Here is a 15,381-nt window from a genome sequence, read left to right on the forward strand (position 1 = left end):
AAAGGAAGCGCTTGGAATCTGCCTATGCTCTGATTGATGATGTATCTAGCGATGATGTCACAATAAAAACACTGGTAATTGCGCAACCTGATAATCGCTACCGCATATGAGTGACAATGAAAAAAAATATTGTGAATAACGGTGGTAATGAAACTGAATTGCCCTTAATGGTGACAATGTTACACCCGGCAGGCTCAGAGATACTGGTCCAACTCCAGCCTGCCGTTATCCAGCAAGGGACCAGCATACATAGCGTAGATGGAACAAACAAATCAATGCTGTGGTCATGGATGGTTACTACCTGAGCCAATCCGTAGACGAAAATGGTGCTCATCTTAAGGGATACCGACAACGTATGTATGCTCAATGGAGAGAAAGAGCATGGTTTCAACTCACGGAACAGAGATTATGTGATCAGGTTAGAGCGATAAGAAAATTCGTTGGTTCACAGAAGTAGAGCTCGAAGCTATCAAAAGACGGGTATTGGAAAGCAGCAACAGAGGAAACACTGAAAATACAGTTCCTACTAATAGAAGTAATCTTCTATTAGCAGAAAACGGAGGTGAAATCTCTAATAAATCACAGGAAAGGGCCGGTGATAGCTTGCTCGATGAGAGACATATATGGTTTGGAAGAAGATGCTAGAATCTTTCTCGTGCCATTCAGTAACAACTTTAGCTGTGTGAATTAGTGCATTATCATCCTGAAAGATTGTGTTTCCCTCCGGAAACAGTTTTGCAGCCATAGGATGAATTTGATCAGACGTAATGCTTAAATAGTCTTGACTATTAATTCTGCTACGAAGGGAACTCACTGGGCCGGCGGATTTCCAAGATATATCTCCCCAGATCATCACAGATCCTCTTCACTGTTTAACAGTTGGAAGAGGGCAGTCTGAATCAAATGCTTCTTTTGGCTATCTCCATACGTATACTCGACCGGTGATCGGAAATAAGGTAAAGGATGACTCGTCCGAGAAAATAACATTCTTCCACTGCTCTTGAGACAAATTCTGTGGGTTTTTACTCCACTCTAAACGCTTTGCAACATTTGTTTTTGAAAATAGTGGTTTTCTGATTGCAGCCCCACCGTGAAATCCGGCTTTGCGCAACTCCCGGTGAACAGTTTTTGTGGAAACTGGGTTCTCGAGGTGGTCATTAAGCTCTGCAGTAATTTTGGAAGCCGTACTTTTGTGATTCTTTCTAACAATTCGCGTCAGAGTCCGACGGTCCCTATCTGAAAGTTTTGGTTTTCTTCCGGAGTTTTGTTTCGACGAGATGGGAGTGGGGTTCCCTCTTTCTCAAAGGCTGTCATTATTTTCGAGGCAGTACTTCTTGACACACCATATATTTCGCCTGTTTTCGCTACGCTAACGCCTACCATACGAGCACCAACTATTTGACCTCTTTGAAAGTCCGATAGATCTGTCATTTTAATGAATTTTAATTAACTTTTTCTGATGATATCTGAAAAGAAACAGCAAATTTAGCAAAACATATCAAGCAACACTAATGATAAATTAAAAAAAACATAAAAATGAACAAGCTTTTGACGATTTTATTGATCTTACAAAATTATGATGCCATGATATACATATATGTATACGCACACACACAGATAGAGAGAGAGAGAGAGAAAGAGAGAGGCAGACAGACAGACAGACAGACAGACAGACAGATAGATAGATAGATAGATAGATAGATAGATAGATAGATAGATAGATAGACAGACAGATAGATAGATAGACAGACAGACAGACAGATAGATAGATAGATAGATAGATAGATAGATAGATAGATAGATAGATAGATAGATAGATAGATAGATAGATAGATAGATGGTAGTTGCTTGCCATGACTGTCACAACTGCCATCTCTGAAGAGCGCAGGGTTACATAATTGGGTTGTTACCTAACACTCCGTTGAACCCTTAGTGCGAAACCGATTGGTAAGATCGGCCTTAATGGATATATAATATTGTACACTTTGATTAATATACACATTCAACTGACAAATATTTTTTCTGACTTATGGATTCTTAGGTGGCTATATATATATATGTCATACGCAGATGAGATGCGATGATAAGTGAAGAAGAACCCAGCCACGATTCTGTACAAATAATAGCTATATATTAACTTCATTTTAACCTCAAATTAGACGGTTAATCGAAAAAATCATCTCGGGCGAAATCGTGGTAACACTCGTGTGTGTTATGTTATTGTTAATGATATGACTCAATGACAAAAACTGAAATTTCAAGTAAAAATTCAGCTCTGGTTGATTCAATCATGCTAAAAATATCGTAAAAAAACTTATAATTGTCACATAAAAAATTCACACGCATCCCCCTACACACACACACACACACACACACACACACACAACACACACAACACAGATAGATAGATAGATATATGCATTATATATATATATATATATATATATATATATAATATATATATATATATGCATATACATGCATACAAACATACCTAGGCGCACATATATAATCATACATGCACTTAAATGAACTTAAGTGAACTTAAATGCGCATTTAAGTAACCTATACACGGGCAAATTCAATCTTAACCGACTACCAATGAGGTGAGAGCAAAATGTGTTTAAGGGTGCGTGTATATATATATATGCATGCATGTATATATGTGTTTATGTATTATCTATCTTCCACGTGACCAGTGTTCGGTCCTTCTTTCTTGGTTCAACTACCATCCATGCAACATTTATATTCCTTCTTATGCCTGTCATCTCTTATGTCCCTGCCGAAAGGCTTCACTTCCACACATGCCAGCTTAATTTAGTTCGTCCTTAGTCGAAAGACACCTGCTGTATTTGTGTACCATTTCTCCGTCCTTGTTTTCGTATGCATTCGCTGCTTTCTTCCAAGGAATCTAGTGCTCTTAGCTTAGATTTTCCTTAGGGCTGGCCAGACTGGAGCAATCTCGAATATAACCAGCCGAAACTGCAAAGATAATCTGGAACTCGACTGAGGAAAGAAAACTCCGAATGACCCGTCCTTGTTTTTTCTTGTCCCTTTTTGTATCATCTAACTGTCTGGATGTTTTGTTGTCGCCAGTCCGTTCTTGTCCCATTTTTTGTATCCTTATATATATGTGTGTGGGGGGGTGAGTGAGTGTGTGTGGGGGGGTGAGTGTGTGTGTGTGTGTGTGTGTGTGCGTGTGTGTGTGTATACATAGTTAATCCAAACATGGACAAAGAGAAAACACAACAACGCGAGGACGTGGAACAAGTATAGTATTATTGGACGTTCAGGAAAGGAAAGAAAGAAGGAGGATTTAACGTTTCGAGCGAAGCTCTTCGTCAGAAATATAGAAAAGAAAAAAGTCCAAGGAGGGGAAGATGGAGAAAGAAAATCGCCAACGATACACACGCGGTTAACACATATATATGCATAGATATATATATTATATATATATATATACTCTACTTTTTATTTGCTTCAGTCATTTGACTGTGGCTATGCTGGCGGCGCACTTTTTTAGTCGAGCAAATCGGACCCCAGGACTATTCTTTGTAAGCCTAGTACTTATTCTATCGGTCTCTTTTGCCGAACCGCTAAGTTACGGGACCGACGTAAACACACCAGCATCGGTTGTCAAGCGATGTTGGGGGGACAAACACAGACACACAAACAATACACATACACACATACACACACACACACAAACACACACCACACACACACACACACACACACACACATATATATATATACGACGGGCTTCTTTCAGTTTCTGTCTACCTAATCCACTCATAAGGCTTTGGTCGACCTGAGACTATAGTAGAAGACACTTGTCGAAGGTGCCACGCAGTGGGACTGAACCCGGAACCATGTGGTTCGTAAGCAAGCTAACTACCACACAGCCACTCCTACGCCTTTAGAGAATATTTTATCTTGATTTTTTTTTATGTAGTCGACTTCCGTTAATTTCATATCATGTACTACTTTTCCGTGATCCTCTTTCATTTGACCTAGATATTTGAGTTGTTTTTTTTTTTTTTTTTTTTTCATTTTTTTTCTTTGTGCATTTTGCATTTCTGATCTTTCTGATGCCTTGGGATAGATATCAACGAATATGAGTTTGTTTTCTGGAGAACTGAAGCAGCAAATTTACCATTATGTTGTCTTAGTCATTTTGCCCCGGCCAAATTTGTTTTTTAAATGCCCAAAGGGAACGGCGATAACTCTCTGAAGTTGCGATACGATTATGTTACAATGCTTTTAATGCATTTAGAGAAGGTCATTTGCTTAGCTGATGTAGTTCTTGTAAGGTAGTGAACATTTGTGAGAAATATATTATGTCTTAAAGTCAAAAGTGTAATAAAAACACCCTCATTTTGCTCCACCCCTATATATTTATAAATACACACGCATATATATGCGAATTTGCGTTTTACACACGGGAATTCATGAGCGATTTAGTTGTTATTTTTAGCACCATCACCTGATTCCTTACACTCTCCATTGTCACTCCGACATTTATTGATGTTTTTCAATACTTTTCTCCCCATAAATACATTTAATGGGATGATGATGCACCTAAATGTGACACATTGTTGGGATTTAAGCAAAAAAAAAAAACGGACTGTCCGTACTTTAAACTTTCATTTTTTTAAATTCGGAAAGGAGTGGAACTTTTAAAGTGAGGTTTCAAAACTTTTTTCAAATTTTTTTCTTTTTTCATAATCATATGATTTCCTTTCTGTAGAACACAAATTCGCAAAAACTTTATGTGTTATATGGGGTTCTTATAATATGTATATATATATATATATATATATATATATATATATATATATTATATATATATATATATATACACACTAGCAGCGATACCCAGCGTTGCTCGGGATTAAAATCGTATAGTTTATTTACATATTACAGTTATGTTGAAACAAGTGATACGGGAAAGTGCAGCATTGACGACAAAACTGGGCTAATTCGACTAAACGCCATGTAATACGTCCGTTTGGAGGATTCCAGGCCCCTAACCTGTCATGGAAAATTGGGAGTGGTGGGTATGTAATTTTTGAACCTACCGAAAAGCTGTCAGTGCATATACTAGCCTTTGTGGCGGTCAGTGCTGCGTCTAACACGACACATCCTATAGTTGACAGTCAAATGAATAGAAGTGTAATGGAGACATTGTACGTAAATGAGCACATTCCGGAAACGGGCTGCAATGGGAGACGGCAACGGGAAAGTAAACTGTTGAAATGTTGCAGAAGGCAAAGGGTTGACAATGGATTGCTAGTGTGGCTGTAGAATAAGAAACATAAAGTGAGCCTATGGAGTCACGTGAGCCTATGGAGTCACATGAGAATGAATTACTTGAAAAAATAAGGCATAATGGCTTACCGCATGGTATGTATATAGTATGTTTGCATTTTTGTATTCAGTGTAAATTAACGAAATAGAAGCACATGTATGGAGCTGCTAATTTAACAGTAAATGCCACAATAATTATTACAGAGAGACAAAGAATTATATTATATATATATATAGATAGATAGATAGATAGATAGATAGATAGATAGATAGATAGATAGATAGATAGATAGATAGATAGATAGATAGATAGATAGATAGATAGATAGATATAGATATAGCTTAAATTTCTTAATGTAAGGGAAAATATGTAATTGTAAATACATTGCAATCTTACATCTGCTGCGATAATTATTAACTGCAATGGAAGAGTATATGAGTATTTTTATATATATACCTTGGACCTTGCCACCTCTAGCACTTACATACATATATTCAGGCATGCCAGTCGTCACATGTATATGTAGATGTGTGTGTGTGCGTGTGTGTGTGGTTGTTACGTATGTAACGTGGAAACATACACACTCACAGACACATACACGCTCATACACTCACAGGCAGATGCACACTCATATACAAAATGTGACGTCGTCGTCGTCGTGGTATATAATATTCCTGGCATACACCCACACACATATACTAAGATAGCCACACAGGGACATACAATAATGTATGTCAGTCGTTACACATGTATATGTGGAGATGTGTGTATGTTTAATAATGTACCTAACGTGGAAAGACATACACACACTATGAAACATATATACCCTTATACACTTACATACACTCACAGACAGGTACAGAGTCATATACAAAATGTGATGTGTTGTCGCCGTGGTATAAAATGTCTTGTTGACAATAAAAAGATTATCACTATGAAATGTTATATTGTTTTAAAGGAAATGAAAATAAAATTTCATATTGACATTGACCAGCGCTCACATACATATATCAAGATGAAACTTCGTATTGACATTAGCATATAGTTAGGTAGACACACACAGGCATACATTCACGCATGTCTGTCTTCACATATGTATGTGTAGATGTGCGTGCGTGTGTTTAATAACGTACATTTACACATGTACTATTACATATGTTTAGATGTGTGTATGTTTAATAACGTATCTAACGCGGAAAGACACACACACTGAGACATACACACACTCATACACTTACACTCGCAGACTGATACACAGTCATATACAAAATGGGATGTCATTGTCGTTGTGGTATAAAATGTCCTGTTGACAATAGAAAGATTATCGTTGTCGATGTCGTGGCTAGAATTAAAAGTAAAAGTATAAAAGTTAACAATATATCACATTACAATATAAATGTTATTCTTTCACTTTTATTCTTTGACTTTTGACACGTAATACCAAATAAGTGCCAATATAGCACTGTTTTAATGCAAATGACAAAAAAAAATTACACGTTGACACTCACGGGATTTGATACTATTGGCATGTAAAATTTGATTTGATTTGGTTGAATCGTTTGAGAAAGAATTGTGAACAGTCAGAGAGAGACAAAGGATTATACACAGACACACACACATATTTATTAATTCATAATAGAATATAAGGATAAAAATCACATTAATGACTTTTATCAGGTAGTCAGTATGCTATAAGAATTTATAGGCAATTTATACATTAAATTAATAACGATATACATATGTATATTATTATATTAAGGGAGGAAGGGCAAAAAAGAACTATCTTTGAAGTGCCAATACCTTCACCGACACTACAAGTATGCTGAAGATAGGTCGTTTTCATCCTTGCTCCCTTGATATAATTATATACATATATACATTATTATTAATTATATATATGTGTGTGTGTGTTTATACATAGATACATACATACAAACGCATATAACAATTGCCTTATGTATTTACCAAACACACAAGTTATCGGTCAACATGGGTCTATAATAAAACACATTCGAACATGATGCTACTAATCTAGAAACCTTATTTTGAAGCAAAGTTAATCCCGTATCATACAGTCATATTTCCGCCAAATACCCAATCTTTCTGCTGTTTTCACGGCTATACTGCGTTCGAAATATCACTTCCTTGTCTGTACAATGCAATACACATTCGACGCTTCCAAAACTAAAACAAAAAATTTATTTACATTTTATAGAAAAGTACTTCCAAGAAGAGAATAGTTATTTTGTGCGTACATTTTCTGTTTCCTGCCTTTCTATGACCCTCATCCAAGCTCTCAAACTTCTAAGTGATTAAAAACAATTCCAACTCATATACCACTTACCAGCTCACGCATGTCACTTCAGCACTTACTAGGAAGAACCTATATATCAGAACAGAACGTGCAATTATATTAATAAATTTGTAGTATAATACTCTGAGACCCACTTGTGAAGAGAAAACTCGCACTCCTTTAATATCCAGCTTACACGTTGCGTTTTTTAAGACCTTGCGTAAATCCCAGTGGTTCCGGTTTCAAATCCCATGCTCTAAGTTTCGACTCTAGAAATTATGGTAAGCCTAATTATAGGTCTGGTTGATTAGGACCGACTTGGGACTAAATAACCAATCCCCACCATTATCACCATCATCATCATGGCCCGGCTTCGCGAACGAAGATCAGGAAGGCTGTCCACGTCGCGTGCATGCACGCTCATGACTGACAGTTAAATTAACCACCAATGCTGATCAGACCTGGCTGCGGATCGTGATGTCTGGCGCCACAAGATCTTCAGTGCAGTCAGCAAGTTTGAGGAACAAAGAAGAGACGCACTTAAAGACAAGAGACGCAGGAGGAAAGCGCGAGCCGCCTCTGACACCACACCGGATGTTACCTTCGTCTGTGGACACTGCTCACGGACCTGCCTTCCCCCCCACCACCATTATACGCCTATAATAATTACACCACCATCACTATCAGTATCACCTCAATCATTACCATCACCACTATCAATGCTCATATCAGTATCTCAACCACTCAGCTACTTTATTTCACGAAAATTCGCCATTAAGACGTTACATAGAGGGGACATACAAACATATAGGGTGAAGTAACTTAAAACGTTTTAGTATTTACAATATAATGGGTACAGTATTTATTTCTTTACTACCCACAAGGGGCTAAACACAGAGGGGACAAACAAGGACAGACAAAGCGATTAAGTCGATTCCATCGATCCCCAGTGAGTAACTGGTACTTAATTTATCGACCCCGAAAGGATGAAAGGCAAAGTCAACCTCGGCTGGGTACAGTATTTACAATATAAAGTTTACAAATTTAATGTTACATAGTAGGGCAAGGAACCCAGCCATCTGGGTAGAACCTTTACTTCTTGATCCGGCCACACTTACCTGGTGCCAAACATACCCAGCTTGCAAGCCGCAGGCTTCCATCTTTTCACAAACATATTTCGTGACAGACACCTCTTCTCCAGCCTCAGCTACTTAACATACCTATTTCTTTATTACCCACAAGGGGCTAAAAATAGAGGGACAAACAAGGACAGACATAGGTATTAAGTCGATTACATCGACCCCAGTGCGTAACATGCACTTATTTAATCGACCCCGAAAGGATGAAAGGCAAAGTCGACCTCGGCGGAATTTGAACTCAGAACGTAACGGCAGACGAAATACAGCTAAAGCATTTCACCCGGCGTGCTAACGTTTCTGCCAGATCGCCGCCTAACATACCGTCTTCTTCGGCTTGACACTATCGAGGTCAACACAAGAATATATCTAACTCATTTTGCAATTTGTGATTTCGCTGTTTACTGCAGTGTTTCTTAACCATTTTTTAATCTATGAACCCAATTGATATCTATTTTGACTGGATGTATCCTCCTAATCATCTGATGTTAAAAAAAAAAAAATCATATTATATTTTTATAATTAAATATTCGGAGTTTTACTCTTTTACTTGTTTCAGTCATTTGACGGTGGCCATGCTGGAGCATCGCCTTTAGTCGAGCAAATCGACCCCAGGACTTATTCTTTGTAAGCCTAGTACTTATTCTATCGGTCTTCTTTTGCCGAACCGCTAAGTTACGGGGACGTAGACACACCAGCATCGGTTGTGAAGCGATGTTGGGGGGGGGGACAAATACAGACACAAACACACACACACACATATATATATATTTATATATATATATATATATATATATATATATATATATATAATATATATATATATACGACGGGCTTCTTTTCAGTTTCCATCTACCAAATCCGCTCACAAGGCTTTGGTCGGCCCAAGTAGAAGACACTTGCCCAAGGTGCCACGCAGTTGGACTGAACCGATGCTGGTGTGTTTATGTCCCCGTAACTTAGCGGTTCGGCAAAACAGACCGATAGAATAAGTACTGGGCTTACAAAGAATAAGTCCCGGGGTCGAGTTGCTCGATTAAAAAAAAAAAAAAAGCGGTGCTCCAGCATGGCCGCAGTCAAATGACTGAAACAAGTAAAAGAGTATATATTCTTCAGTAAAAAAAAAAAACAATAGAAAATGTGAATATGTTTGTGTTCAGGAATATATGACAGATCAGCATGTAGTTTGTCTACCCCTGTCCTAACAAAGGAAGTGAAAAAGTCAAGTCGTTCCCGCCCCAGGAAACACAAAGGAAACTAAATTAGCAGCAGCAGCAGTAGTAGTAATAGTAGTAGTAGTAGTAGTAGTAGTAATAGTAGTAGTAGTAGTAGTAGTAGTAGTGGTGGTGGTGGTGGTGGTGGTGATTGTAGTAGTAGTACTAGTGGTGGTGGTGGTGGTGGTGGTGGTAGTAGTAGTAGTAGTAGTAGCGGTGGTGGTGGTGGTGGTAGTAGTAGTAGTAGTGGTGGTGGTGGTGGTGGTTGTAGTAGTAGTAGTGGTGGTGGTGGTGGTGGTTGTAGTAGTAGTAGTAGTAGTAGCGGTGGTGGTGGTGGTAGTAGTAGTAGTGGTGGTGGTGGTGGTGGTTGTAGTAGTAGTGGTAGTAGTAGTAGTGGTGGTGGTTGTTGTAGTAGTAGTAGTTGTAGTAGTAGTAGTAGTAGTAGTGGTGGTGGTGGTGGTAGTAGTAGTAGTAGTGGTGGTGGTGGTGGTTGTAGTAGTAGTGGTAGTAGTAGTAGTGGTGGTGGTGGTGGTTGTAGTAGTAGTGGTAGTGGTGGTGGTAGTAGTAGTAGTAGTAGTAGTAGTAGTGGTGGTGGCGGCGGTAGTAGTAGTAGTAGTAGTGATGGTGGTGCTGATGATGCTGGCGGCAGAAGTGACAACAGCAGCGGCAGTTGGATGAGGAAGCTGAAGTATGATAAATGGAATTCTACAAGTGGTGACGATATCACGTTCCGAAGCGTACCTTACGTAATAGGTCCTCCCCTTTTCCGTTCAGACGATGGGTTCTTATTTGATGAACATTTACTTGCTTACAACCAGCCAAACGAATGAACACTTATGTTCGTGAAGATAACTCTGGACTATGTGTGTGTCTTTGTGTGTGTGTGTGTGTGTGTGTTGTGTGTGTGCGCGTGTGTGTGTGTGTGTATGTGTTTGCTTTGTGTTCGAGTGTATGTGTATGTGTATGTGTGGTGTGTGTGTGTTTTGTGTATGTGTGTGCGCGCGTGTGTGTGTGTGTGTGTGTTTGCTTTGTGTTCGAGTGTATGTGTATGTGTATGTGTGGTGTGTGTGTGTGGTGTGTGTGTGTTTTGTGCGTTTTGTGTATGTGTTTGCTTTGTGTGTTTTGTGTATGTGTGTGTGTGCGCGTGTGTGTGTGTGTGTGTTTGCTTTGTGTTCGAGTGTATGTGTATGTGTGTGTGTGTGTGTGTGTGTGTGTTTTGTGTATGTGTTTGCTTTGTGTGTTTTGTATATGTGTGTGTGTGCGCGTGTGTGTGTGTGTGTGTTTGCTTTGTGTTCGAGTGTATGTGTATGTGTATGTGTGTTTTGTGTGTGTGTTTTGTGAATATGTGTGTGTTTTTTGTGTGTGTGTGTGTTTGCTTTGTGTGTATGTGTATGTGTATGCGTGTGTGTGTGTGTGTTTGCTTTGTGTGTATGTGTGTTTGTTCTGTGTGCGTGTGTTTGCTTTGTGTGTGTGTGTGTGTGTTTTGTGAATGTGTTTGCTTTGTGTGTGTGTGTTTTTTTGCGTGTGTTTGTTCTGTGTGTGTGTGTGTTTTGTGTATGTGTGTTTGTTTTATGTGTGTGTGTTTTTGTGTATGTGTGTGTGTGTTTTGTGTCTGTGTGTATGTGTGTTTGTTTTGTGTGTGTGCGAGCTTGCTTTGTGTGTGTGTGTTTGCGCGCGCTAGTAATTTTAGATATGTTTAACATCACAGAAACTTCTGATTGAAGTCAATTATTATTTCCATCACCATCCACCTAATGAAGGTGTATATCAGCCGAAATGTTGTGTTAACAACAAACAAGATGAGGACAAATATCTGTCAAATGTAAATAATAGGTCAAGCAACTGCGCAAAGTAGATGTGGGGAGCCCTATTTATACTAGGGACAAATTACGATCAACCTCCAGTGTTTGGCCTTGAGCAAAAAAAAAAAAAAATAGTGCAACGGGTGTAAAACATGTAGTAAAGGAATATGAAAAAAATGCGCGCTGGTGAATGGGGGGCGGGGAAGAGGACTCGAAAAATTTACATCGGGAATATTTCGAGTCCTCTCACCCTCCGACCCCCCCCCGTTCGGCAGCGCGCATTTTTTTCCTATTCGTCTATTACATGTTGTTTTACACCTATTGCACTATTTTTTTTTGCTCGGGTCAAAGACTGGAATTTGACCCAAATTACAAGTTCATAAGAACCTGTGGGAGCACTTCTATCATGAGAAAAAATAACAAAACTTTATATATATATATGTAGTAAAATGAAATGAAGTATTGATTGTCTTATTGAATAGATGAAATATTGAATATAAAATATTAAGGGACTAGTATACTTTCTTGCATTAAAGCAGTCTTCAAGGTCCCAGGTTGTGACAAGAGTCATATTCTATATTCTACATTAATATTATAAAGAATATAAATAAAACATAGACACCACCTTGAAGGATTTAGTCGAACAAATCGCTCCACCCCAGTGGCGGCTAGTAGATAAAATTAGCGGGGATGCTCCTTCAGGAAATTTTTAGCCGTTGTTTTAATATTGTGTAAAAGGAAACAAACACATAAAAAGAATATTTATACATAAACTTGATTGGTTCGCGTTTTAGCCACTGCCGGGTAGTGTGTTTAATTTGTTCACTGAACACCAATACCATCGAGAAACTACGTAAAGGTTTCGCTTTCATTGTCTCATTCTGATTTCTGGTACGTCGACAATGCAGGTTTCCAATTGGTTAAAATTGCATAATTTTAAGCGCTTGTAACTTTCTTTATTATCAATTTCTAGGAAAATGAATGCAATTTTTGTCATCAGTATGCAAAATTACATTAGGGTAGAACATTTGAAAAGAGTATCTTTACTCTTTTACTCGTTTCAGTCATTTGACTGCGGCCATGCTGGAGCACCGCCTTTAGTCGAGCAAATCGACCCCAGGACTTATTCTTTGTAAGCCCAGTACTTATTCTATCGGTCTCTTTTGCCGAACCGCTAAGTGACGGGGACGTAAACATTCCAGCATCGGTTGTCAAGCGATGTTGGGGGTTCAACCACAAACACATATACATACATATACATATATACGACAGGCTTCTTTCAGTTTCCGTCTACCAAATCCACTCACAAGGCATTGGTCGGCCCGGGGCTATAGCAGAGGACACTTGCCCAAGATGCCACGCAGTAGGACTGAACCCGGAACCTTGTGGTTGGTTAGCACGCTACTTACCACACAGCCACTCCTGCGCAAAATTTGAAATATTTTCAGCGACTGGAAAGAATTTAACAAGATTCCCAATTACATATATATTTTAGAATGTGGGATAAAATAGAACGATGAAAAATACCGAGACAAAAAAAAAAAAACGCACCAAAAGATTCTTTTTCATTTGTGATAGCTATTCCGTAATTCTGCCAGGAAAGCGTTAGAATGTAGTGCTATTAGGTTCGTAATCGATTGTCAGCAGAAGAGATCGGTAACATCTTCCCGTTGTTAATGTGGAGAAGGAGGTGGGGTCAGCTTGATGTAACAGTGAGTAATAGGAATATTTTCTTCTGGCTGATAATATCACTACCGAAAATAGCCTGTCTGTGACGTTAGAGAAAAAAAAAAAACTTAGGGTGATATTTTGTTATTTGGAAAATTGTTTTACAGGAGCTGCCTTCATTTCACGTTCTTTATTGCTTGAAGTAATGCCTTAAATAACGATAGAATAATAAATAAAGCATGACTATTGTGATGTGATGATTTCAATCAGTTGTTTCCTTCAGAAAATCTCCTTGCTTTACTTACCGTTGGGTAACACCAAAATTTAGCATATCACACCTTTCAGAATTGTCCGACAGCATATAATGTTTTCTCTCCACCCCGTCTCTCTTTATTTTTTCCGTCTCCTCTTCCTCCTCCTTCGCTCTCTCTTCAAGTAGAGGACTCTCAGAGACAAAGTAAAAAGCCAGCATTATTCAACAACATTTAACGAATTAATCTTAGCAGCCTTAGATAGCTTACGATATCCATGGGCACTGCCCCTAATACTTTCTATTGCAGGCATAGGACCAACAATTACATCGACCATAGTACTTGACTGGTACCTCATCTCACCAACCCTGAGAGGATAAAAGGCAATTTCAAAACGTAGAGCTAAGAGAAATGCCGCTAAGCATTTTGTCCGACGTGCAGAAGTTTCTGCCAGCTCCCCGCCTTTATAATTATTGTAATGATAATCCTTTCTTATTTTAGAATGAGACCAGCAATTTTGAAAAGTGTGGCAAGTCGACTATATTGACTCCAGTGCTCAACTGGTACAAATTTTATTGACCTCGAAAATTTGAAAGCCAAAGTCGAGTTCTGCAGCATTTGAACTCAGAACGTAAAGCACGAAGAAATGCTAAGCATTTTGTGCGACGCGCTAACGAATCTTTCAGCTCACCGCCTTGATGATGATTATGATGATGATAAAAATAATAATAATAAGAGAGCGCAAGCCTCCGTCAAGGCAACACCAACGCCCTCTCAACGATTAGCTGGAGATGTTTTTTTCAAATGAGAATATCTGAAATAAACTCGACTGCTCCCACAAACGAGAATACTAAAAATGAATCCAACAGCTCTCGAAAATTAAATAAAAAGATCGGAAAAATAATCCAGAATCCTTGTTCGGTATCGGATCAATCCCAAAATCTCATCAGTTCATGCCAGTCATGAGGCCAAACATCCTTGAAAGTTTCATCTGAATCCATCCAGCGACTCTTGAGATATCTTGTCCACGGACAAGCAAATAAACAAATGCGACTGAAAACAATACCTCCGCCTTTACTAAGGCGGAGGTATTGTTGTTTATCATTATAATGATAATGGAGTTTGAACTCTCAAAATGTGCTATGATGGTGATGAGACGAGGAAAGCTAGTCATGACAGAAGGCATATGTATGCCAAGTTATGAAATGGTAAATACAATTGAACCTGAATGGAGGAAGGAGACTGATAAGTGTGGAAGACTGCGTACGTATCGAACTCGGGAGCTTACTGAGATACCTATCCCAAAGTAAGGAAACCTAGCTAGTGTCAGTTGGAAATGAGGGAGAATTGAAAACAGAGAAAAAGAAAAATAACAAAGCAAAACGTACAAAAAGGACATGCGGAAGCATTATGCAACAAAGGACTACACAATTAATTTTATGTAGTCACAAATGAATGTTGCTGGAAAACAAGTGAGATTGGCTGAAGAAAGAGACCGAGAGCATCATACTGGCAACACATGACCAAGCTTTGGCCACAAATTGGAGGACCAGCCTTAAGAATGAGCAAGTGTCTCCACCGTGCCGCACTCGTAATAGAGTGGACGAAACCATTGCTCACATTGCAAACGAATGCTCTAGACTTACCCAAACCCATTACAAAGTGTGGCGACACAATGAGGTACCGAAAGTGCTACATTGGAAATT

The sequence above is a fragment of the Octopus sinensis genome, linkage group LG18 (assembly GCF_006345805.1).
Source record: "Octopus sinensis linkage group LG18, ASM634580v1, whole genome shotgun sequence".
NCBI classification, from domain to species: domain Eukaryota; kingdom Metazoa; phylum Mollusca; class Cephalopoda; order Octopoda; family Octopodidae; genus Octopus; species Octopus sinensis.